The sequence below is a fragment of the Neoarius graeffei genome, chromosome 10 (assembly GCF_027579695.1).
Source record: "Neoarius graeffei isolate fNeoGra1 chromosome 10, fNeoGra1.pri, whole genome shotgun sequence".
Lineage (NCBI taxonomy): Eukaryota > Metazoa > Chordata > Actinopteri > Siluriformes > Ariidae > Neoarius > Neoarius graeffei.
Genome location: NC_083578.1, coordinates 11262147 through 11271770, shown reverse-complemented (window position 1 = coordinate 11271770; position 9624 = coordinate 11262147).

Below are 9624 nucleotides of genomic sequence, written 5' to 3'. Positions count from 1 at the left end.
CCCAGCTGACCACGGGCGAAAGGCGGGGTACACCCTGGACAAGTCGCCAGGTCATCACAGGGCTGACACATAGACACAGACAACCATTCACACTCACATTCACACCTACGGTCAATTTAGAGTCACCAGTTAACCTAACCTGCATGTCTTTGGACTGTGGGGGAAACCGGAGCACCCGGAGGAAACCCACGCGGACACGGGGAGAACATGCAAACTCCACACAGAAAGGCCCTCGCCGGCCCCGGGGCTCGAACCCAGGACCTTCTTGCTGTGAGGCGACAGCGCTAACCACTACACCACCGTGCCGCCCCGAAAGCCCACTTATTTATCATTATTTATTTTTTTAATTTTTATTTTTCTGTTACTTAACTATGCCACTCCATACAATTATGTACTGACCTGCTGTTTCTGACATACTGTACTCCTGTCTGTTTGCTGCTTGTTGCTGTTGGTGTTTTTTACGTTCAGGAACTGCTTGAACTGAATTGCCCCCTTGGGGACTAATAAAGTTGTCTGAACTGAACTGAGCATGGATAAGACTGAATATATCATTTAAACACTGCTATTGAAGATGTTTTTAAAGCGTTATGAAGGATGGTATAATTTTACTACAACGCCAACTAGATGTTAATGTTGATTATGATGTAAAATGGAATTTGGCCAGGAAAACAGATAACAGATCCGTTTCTGTTCAGGTCTGACAGGTTTCGTGGCATGATCTGGTTGTTGTTAATTTGAAAATCCAATGCATTTGGGTTAAAGTCTCATCTCATCTCTCATCTCATTATCTCTAGCCGCTTTATCCTGTTCTACAGGGTCGCAGGCAAGCTGGAGCCTATCCCAGCTGACTACGGGCGAAAGGCGGGGTACACCCTGGACAAGTCGCCAGGTCATCACAGGGCTGACACATAGACACAGACAACCATTCACACTCACGGTCAATTTAGAGTCACCAGTTAACCTAACCTGCATGTCTTTGGACTGTGGGGGAAACCGGAGCACCCGGAGGAAACCCACGCGGACACGGGGAGAACATGCAAACTCCACACAGAAAGGCCCTCGCCGGCCACGGGGCTCGAACCCGGACCTTCTTGCTGTGAGGCGACAGCGCTAACCACTACACCACTGTGCCGCCCACTTGGGTTAAAGTGGCAGCACAAAAATGGCATCTGAAGCAGAATCTGCATTACCACACTTCTTTTTTTTTTTCGCCCTCGAGCAGGTGCTTAGAAAAGTGTGGTTGGACTCAACGTGTGTTTTATTAAGGACAAATCCAAGAATCATTATCAAAGTGTGTAGGCCAGAAAAAAAAAAAACAACGCGAATAAGATCAAGAGTCAAAACCAGGAAACGTGAAAGAAGAGAAATGCGAGATAAGACCTAGTGAAAAAAAAGGACAAAAAATAAAGAAACTAATCTGAGCTTTAAAAGTAGACGGCCTTTTGATTTCATAAAACCGGTGAAATTTAGTTCCCTCTGAAATTTGGTCATTGTGATATATGTTTATTTCTGTAATATCTAAAAAACCAGGCCATTCTGTGGCTAGGAAGTTATTTAATTTAAGGGGATTCCTGAGTAAGTAATGTGCATGAAATCGCTCACCTCGTGCAGTCAAGCAGACAGAGGAAGTCTGTTTGTGTGTGTGTACCATGGGCGATTGCTCTAAGACAACAAGGGAGGCTCAGCCTCCTCTAAAAATGACGAACATCGTGTAGGACGAATTGCGCTAGGCTTATGTTATAGCCGACCTTATAACATTGCTATTTCAAATCCAGAATCATAGAAATATATGTGCTCAACCCAACTACAGCGCGAAATCATTCCATTATAACTTTCCCCAGTTCGCCTAATGTGTGCGTGAGTTTTTCCCCCTCATGACAGCACGATGCAGCCCAGCCTCAGTGGACTTCAATGGCATTTGGGAGCTATGCGCTTTTCAATCTCAAAATGCAAGACAATTATTGGACAAATACTGCGAAAACACCCGCCCACGGACTCCCACGGACTCCCAGCCTCAGTGGACTTCAATGGCATTTGAGAGCTATGCGCTTTTCAATATCAAAATGCAAGACAATTATTGGACAAGTACTGCGAAAACACCTGCCCACGGACTCCCAGTCTCACAGTGGGAGGGACATGGCAAAGCTTTCCGCGAGGAGACTGGTGATTGGTGAAAGCGGCCGGATATTTTCTTTGATTGACAGCTCGTTTCAACTATAGACAGGCAGCGGTGAATTTCAGTTCAGTCCCATGCGGATTCGCAAGTGCTGTGGTGTATTGTAAGAGATTGGCTTACATTTCGATTTCATTCATTACATACGGTTTCTACCAGCTTTTTTAGTTTGTATATATTTTCATTGTAAATAAAGTGTAAATATAGTGTTGTCAAGTTTGCTATCTTAGTTCCAGAAATTTCGTTTATTTGAGTGACTGAACTTGAACTTGAGGGGGCTAGTCAGCTAGCAAGAAAGCTGCGCACGGATGCCGAGCATTGTTGATTTAATTTTGGCGAAGCCATTTGCCAGTCTTCCTTTCGAGGAAAAAAATAAAATTAAAGAGCAGGGTAGACCAACGCCTCAAACTGACTTGGTGAAAAAGGTAGGGAATAATACGTGACCCACATCAACAACAGTAAATAGGCTACTTATGTCATGGATGGACCAAAAATATAGAATCTATTTAAAATGTTTATGCTGAGTATATTATATTGGAATATATATTTTTCTGGATATGAATTAAACACAGGGGCGGCACAGTGGTGTAGTGGTTAGCACTGTCGCCTCACAGCAAGAAGGTCCTGGGTTCGAGCCCCGGGGCTGGCGAGGGCCTTTCTGTGCGGAGTTTGCATGTTCTCCCCATGTCCACGTGGGTTTCCTCCGGGTGCTCCGGTTTCCCCCACAGTCCAAAGACATGCAGGTTAGGTTAACTGGTGACTCTAAATTGACCGTAGGTGTGAATGTGAGTGTGAATGGTTGTCTGTGTCTATGTGTCAGCCCTGTGATGACCTGGCGACTTGTCCAGGGTGTACCCCGCCTTTCGCCCATAGTCAGCTGGGATAGGCTCCAGCTTGCCTGCGACCCTGTAGAAGGATAAAGCGGCTAGAGATAATGAGATGAGATGAATTAAACACAGCTACAATTTGGAAAACATTTTTAAACAAAAACACAGCCGAGAACATTTCACACTACAGACCTGGATTAAAAGTGAAGGGTTATCAGAATTGTCAATAAAACATTTCTCAGTCAAAATAAGTAAAATATAGGGAAAGTGTCATTGAATGAAATGTGTGGCACCCAGCTCTATGTTTGGCTCCCCAAGGTCAGTGCTTGTGCCTATTCCAGAACACTCTGCTGTTACTGCTGAGGTTCCTGACAAAGAGCTGCTTTCAATAATGATCAATTTTTAAACAACATGCCACAATTTTAAAATATAAAATGTTAAAATATACCCCCCCAACACCACCATCATGTATATTGGACAGTAGGCTAATGGGCCAAAAGAACCTGTTATTTCACAGTTTGTGACCCTGCCAACAATCAGCCAGATCAGAGGCAAGAGTATGGGCAAAATTGATGTGTTTTTTCTTTTTTCTTTTAAAATCTGGAAATATCGTAACTGACCAGCCTCCCCTGTTTGAAAGACTACCAGCCGCCACACATGCCCAGTTTTACCTTTGACCATGCACTGACAGTTCCATCATTCTGTCGCTAAACAAACAGCTGATCACACCAAGGTCCTTGCTGACCACCGATATTTATTAGTTTGGTCCTGCGTTTCTTTTCCTTTGTATATAACATAACGTCTTCTCGCTTTCTGTTACTGTAGTCGCTCTTTTATGTTTCATTCGCGTCCTCCATTTTCCTTTCCCGTTTCAAATTTGTATCCCACAATGCCTTGGCGAATGGGGAAATCCCATCACATGATGCATGACATAGTCTCTTGAATTGCGTCATGGTGAAGCAAGAAATAATAGCGGCGAATTTAGGGCAATGTGGCTCTAAATTCATTAATTGTTCTATTTAAAAAAAAACTAATAAAATTGGAGGGTGGCACGGTGGTGTAGTGGTTAGCATTGTCACCTCACAGCAAGAAGGTCTTAGGTTCAAGCCCAGCGGCCGACGAGAGCCTTTCTGTGTGGAGTTTGCATGTTCTCCCTGTGTCTGCGTGGGTTTCCTCCGGGTGCTCCGGTTTCCCCCACAGTCCAAAGACATGCAGGTTAGGTTAACTGGTGACTCTAAATTGACCGTAGGTGTGAATGTGAGTGTGAATGGTTGTCTGTGTCTATGTGTCAGCCCTGTGATGACCTGGCGACTTGTCCAGGGTGTACCCCGCCTTTCGCCCGTAGTCAGCTGGGATAGGCTCCAGCTTGCCTGCGACCCTGTAGGACAGGATAAAGCGGCTACAGATAATGGATGGATAACAAAATTGGAAGTCTGTGATTCGAATTCAGTAGCTTTCGGTCCACTAAACAAAAAATAATTGGGTGTCAGGGAAAATTCTTTTTATGACCGAAACCTGAAAACTCTGAAAGTCAGTCTATCTTTAACAAAGAACAGGTGAACACAGTAGGATAATCAATCAATAACAGGACAGGGTGTATACAGGGCTAGGATAGAAACAAACACACATTATTTCGACCTAAAATAAAAAGTGGAGCGAGAGAGACAGTGTTGGAAATCTAGGCTAGAAATCATTCAGCAACTCATCTCATCTCATTATCTCTAGCCGCTTTATCCTTCTACAGGGTCGCAGGCAAGCTGGAGCCTATCCCAGCTGACTACGGGCGAAAGGCGGGGTACACCCTGGACAAGTCGCCAGGTCATCACAGGGCTGACACATAGACACAGACAACCATTCACGGTAAATTTAGAGTCACCAGTTAACCTAACCTGCATGTCTTTGGGGGAAACCGGAGCACCCGGAGGAAACCCACGCGGACACGGGGAGAACATGCAAACTCCACACAGAAAGGCCCTCGCCGGACCCGGGGTTCGAACCCAGGACCTTCTTGCTGTGAGGCGACAGCGCTAACCACTACACCACCGTGCCGCCCCATTCAGCAACTCTTACGCTTGTAATTGTTAATCATCTAGTACAAACTTCTTGCTACTTTTTAAATAAGTATTATGTAAACAGTTGCCTGGTATACAGGTACCTGTGACTTTTATGCAATATACAGTATACAGTCAATAGACATCAAAATCAACATAAATACCAAATCAACAACATTAACTAACAAGTGCATGTGCAAACAAAGGAAATGAACCATGTCGTACACCAGGACCATGGCGTTATTTGTTAATGTTTAGCTAACACTGATTGTCGCAAATTCGATTCCCATTTATCTGCTTGCGCTTGCTCATTAAAAGTGGTGTACTTTCTGTGGGTTTTATTCTGTAAACTGTCAGAGGGATCATAATGCATTCCTGGATATCATATAACAACCAGTTTTGGTGCAGTTTAAAGCTTGCTGCTCATAGGATTACAGTTTTGATTGTTGCAGTGCATGGAAAAGTGGAGGTCAGGTGTCTCTGGTATCAGTATAATGAATACAGGGTAATGACCCAGTCAAATATCATATCATACAAGCAGTTGAGGGTTAGCTTGGTAGTACTGGAATTTGAACTCACAACCTTCTCCTTACTAACCCAAAGCCTTAACTACTGAATCATCATTTTCCCCAAGCTTGCACTGCAATATCTGTCTACAATATGCCACGTATCATTGTAGGACACATCCATGATGTTCATCCTTCGTGGTCGAAGATGACCATGACTTGGACCACTGAGTGGGATCCCTATCAGCTGCAGTGTGCTGGTCAGGGTGAGGTGAAGCGGGCTATGTTTGGGGCACCTTTCCTAGCCCTTTCCTCCATGGAGGTGAGTGAATCCTAAACAGGGCTGCTCAGACACCCAGGGGGCTGCTGAACTCCGCTGTTGCTTCGTTCCAGCAAAGAGCGACCTTATGCCCTGGGCCACCTATGTGCATGTTTGTGACTACAGCTTCCAGTGTTTCCACACCTACTGCTTCACCACTTGCCCATCACCGCAGGACTTGAATTTGAATTTCAAGTCATGACTTGGATTAGAGTAAGGGAGAGTTGCACAGCCGTCAGGTTCACTCTCTTATCCAGACCTAACTGGGTCCAGGGGCAAGACAGAATCAAGATGGCTGGAGCTAGGTCAGGATGCAGTGGATGGCCAACAGTGTTCTACGTGTTGCACCGTGCCCTGATCGTGCTCCACAAACACTTTGCTGGGTCCGCCTTCCTTCCTGCCCATTGAACCACCAGTAGGGTTGCCACCTGTGTCTGACAAAAATCCTGGACATTTCGACCATCCAATCGACCTTTTTGCTTGTAAGCAACGGCGCCCTTTGCACATCTAACCCAAGACAAAAATCGCCCTTCTACGCTGAAATTGTATTGCTCTAATTAGTAAAAATGACGCTTTTGCTAGTTAATTGTTTACTTAATTGCTTTACATAATATAGCAGGTCTTCATTATTTTGGTTTATTTCCAACAGTTTTTGGTTGTGGACACCTGGGGGCAGTAGTGGGCACAGGTAAAAGGGGAATAAATAATTAAGTTCTGTTTGTTTGCTTATCTCATCTCATCTCATTATCTCTAACCGCTTTATCCTTCTACAGGGTCGCAGGCAAGCTGGAGCCTATCCCAGCTGACTACGGGCGAAAGGCGGGGTACACCCTGGACAAGTCGCCAGGTCATCACAGGGCTGACACATAGACACAGACAACCATTCACACTCACATTCACGCCTACGGTCAATTTAGAGTCACCAGTTAACCTAACCTGCATGTCTTTGGACTGTGGGGGAAACCGGAGCACCCGGAGGAAACCCACGCAGACACGGGGAGAACATGCAAACTCCACACAGAAAGGCCCTCGCCGGCCCCAGGGCTCGAACCCAGGACCTTCTTGCTGTGAGGCGACAGCGCTAACCACTACACCACCGTGCTGCCTTTGTTTGCTTATGTGGAATAAAAATAATCTAATTTTTCGTTGTATCTAAGAATACCTGAATGTAACAATGTAAGGTGTAGTGTCCAACAGCTTACCTGATTGCTTAGAGTGTGGTGTGTGCTTTGCTTGTGCTTGCCTGTGCCTCTGCTGCTTCCTGCTCTTGGCTAAACAAATAGGAGGACATGTAACTGATATAACTGGGCACATACAGTACATACAGGAGTATGTACTACACTACACTATTTCATTTAATTCACCAAAACCTTACCTAATCTTCCATTTATATTTGGTGTTTTTCTTTGCTGCTGCTATGAGTCCTGGCTGATTTTCAATGAATGTCTTGAACTCAGTACAGGACAACTGAAAGTTTAGCCTGACTTGAAGCTCAGCCTTCACCATTGCAACAGAGAGTCTGTTTCTTTTATCAGTCCAAGCATCCTCCAATGCCCCTTTTCCACCAAAGCAGTTCCAGGGCTGGTTCGGGGCCAGTGCTTAGTTTGGAACCAGGTTTTCTGTTTCCACTGACAAAGAACTGGCTCTGGGGCCAGAAAAACCAGTTCCAGGCTAGCACCAACTCTCTGCTGGGCCAGAGGAAAGAACCGCTTACGTCAGCGGGGGGCGGAGTTGTTAAGACCAACAACAATAGCAAGACCACGAAAGATCGCCATTTTTAAGCGACGAGAAGCAGCAGCTGTACAAACGCGAAGTCATCCATTATTATTTTTATTGTTTCTGTTGTTGCTGCTGCTGCTTCTTCCGTGTTGTTTTTGCTTTGATATTCGCGCTAAGGTTTATGTAAACGTAGCGCCGTAACTGATGTATACAGCGACGTAAGTGACGTAAACAGCGACGTATTCAGCGACGTAATGGCATGGCTCCGCTTAGCACGGCGAGCTACGGAAAAGCAAACTGGTTCTCAGCTGGCTCGCAAGTTGAAATACACATTTTGCCCATCATGTACAAAAAACCGGGACATTCAGTGTCCCGGATTTTTATTTTTATTTTCCGGGACAGACCATGAAAATCCGGGACAATCAGGAAAAACCGGGACAGGTGGCAACACTAACCACCAGGTGGTGGTCTCCTCTGTGCAGTCTGCCTAGTCCAGTCTTCAGTCTGACCAGGGGGAGCAAGGGGTTGCTAGTGCTTGCTCAAGGCACCACCTCAGGCTAGTGGAGGGAAGGAGACGCCTTACTACTCCATTGCATGATGGTCAAGGACGGCGCATGTCCACCACTCCGAATCAGGACACATCCACATTATTGTTGAAAACAGATTTGCGAAGCAGTTCAGAGATGTAAAACGTGTTTTACAGTGGTTCCTCTTGAACGCGACTTTTTAAATGAAATAATTGTGCACTAAATTGCACTTTTTTGCCATATTAAGCTTTCGCATTGTTTGTGATCATGTTATTTTATCATTTTTCAACGTGTTGCTAGCATAAATGATGACTTTGCATTCAAAGTTTATCACCTCATGACTAGGCCACACAAAGCCATGAAGTTCACATGATTCTGATCCAATCATACCCTCGGAGCTTGATGCTAACGAAACTATGCTATGGAGCATTAGACAAGTGATGGCTGGCATGCGAGAGCACATTATCGATAAGTTTGACTCCATCATCGCAGAAGCAGTCAAAAGGGAGATACCTGCTGCCTTGGAGCTACATGATACCAAACTTATGTCACACGGTGATGTGACTGGAGATCTCCAGTGGTGTGTTAGCAATCATGATGGCCAAATAGCCGTGGCTTTCTTCAGAATGCATTCATTACACTTCCTAATTTACCTAATTTTTGGATCTACACCTATCTTCAAAAAGCACTATTTCACTCATTTACTCTCAAATTCATCTCCTTCGGTCAGAATCACTGAACTCTGTAGAAACTCTTTGGGAAAAAGAAGTAAGGAAAGAAATTTCAAATGAACTTTGGGATGAGATTTTGAAACGGGTCACACACAGCTCGTTCAATAACACTTTGTCAATCATAATCAATCTGAAACTTTGATCCTAAAGTTCTTAGTGCATTACCCTCCGTGCCTCTCCTCCCTTCACCGAAAAAGGATGGAATGAAATAGTTTTTAACCACATGACTGGCATAAATACTGATGAAGTGGAAATTGCAGATACCACCATCTCCGTCATATTCTATGCACCCCAGGAAGACCTACCTTCCTGCCAAAAAGAATAAAAATCGGTGAAGAATTGAGAGAGAAGAAGCGATTTTCGTGAAATGTGGACGACGACGGACAACACATGATGGCATAAACTCATCATCTGTTGGCCAGATGAGCTAATAAATAAATAAATAAATAAATAAATAATTTTGTTTCATATATAACCAATGCTATATCAAGGGAATTAATGAATATGTTTAAATTTTATATTTTTCTGTAAAGCTGCTTTGTGACTATTTCTGTTGTTAAAAGTGCTATCCAATTAAAACTGACTTGACTAATTGCTGAAAGAATACACAGATATTTGTTAACAGACTTTGGCCACTAGATGGCAGTAAAAGTGTGCAGATTCACTGACTTTTGAGACCAAAGCCTACTGATTTGGTTTGAGTGATCAGATTTAAATCTGTTTTAAATTCATCTTAGCTGCACTGAAAATGTATTTTTGTTTTTTACTATA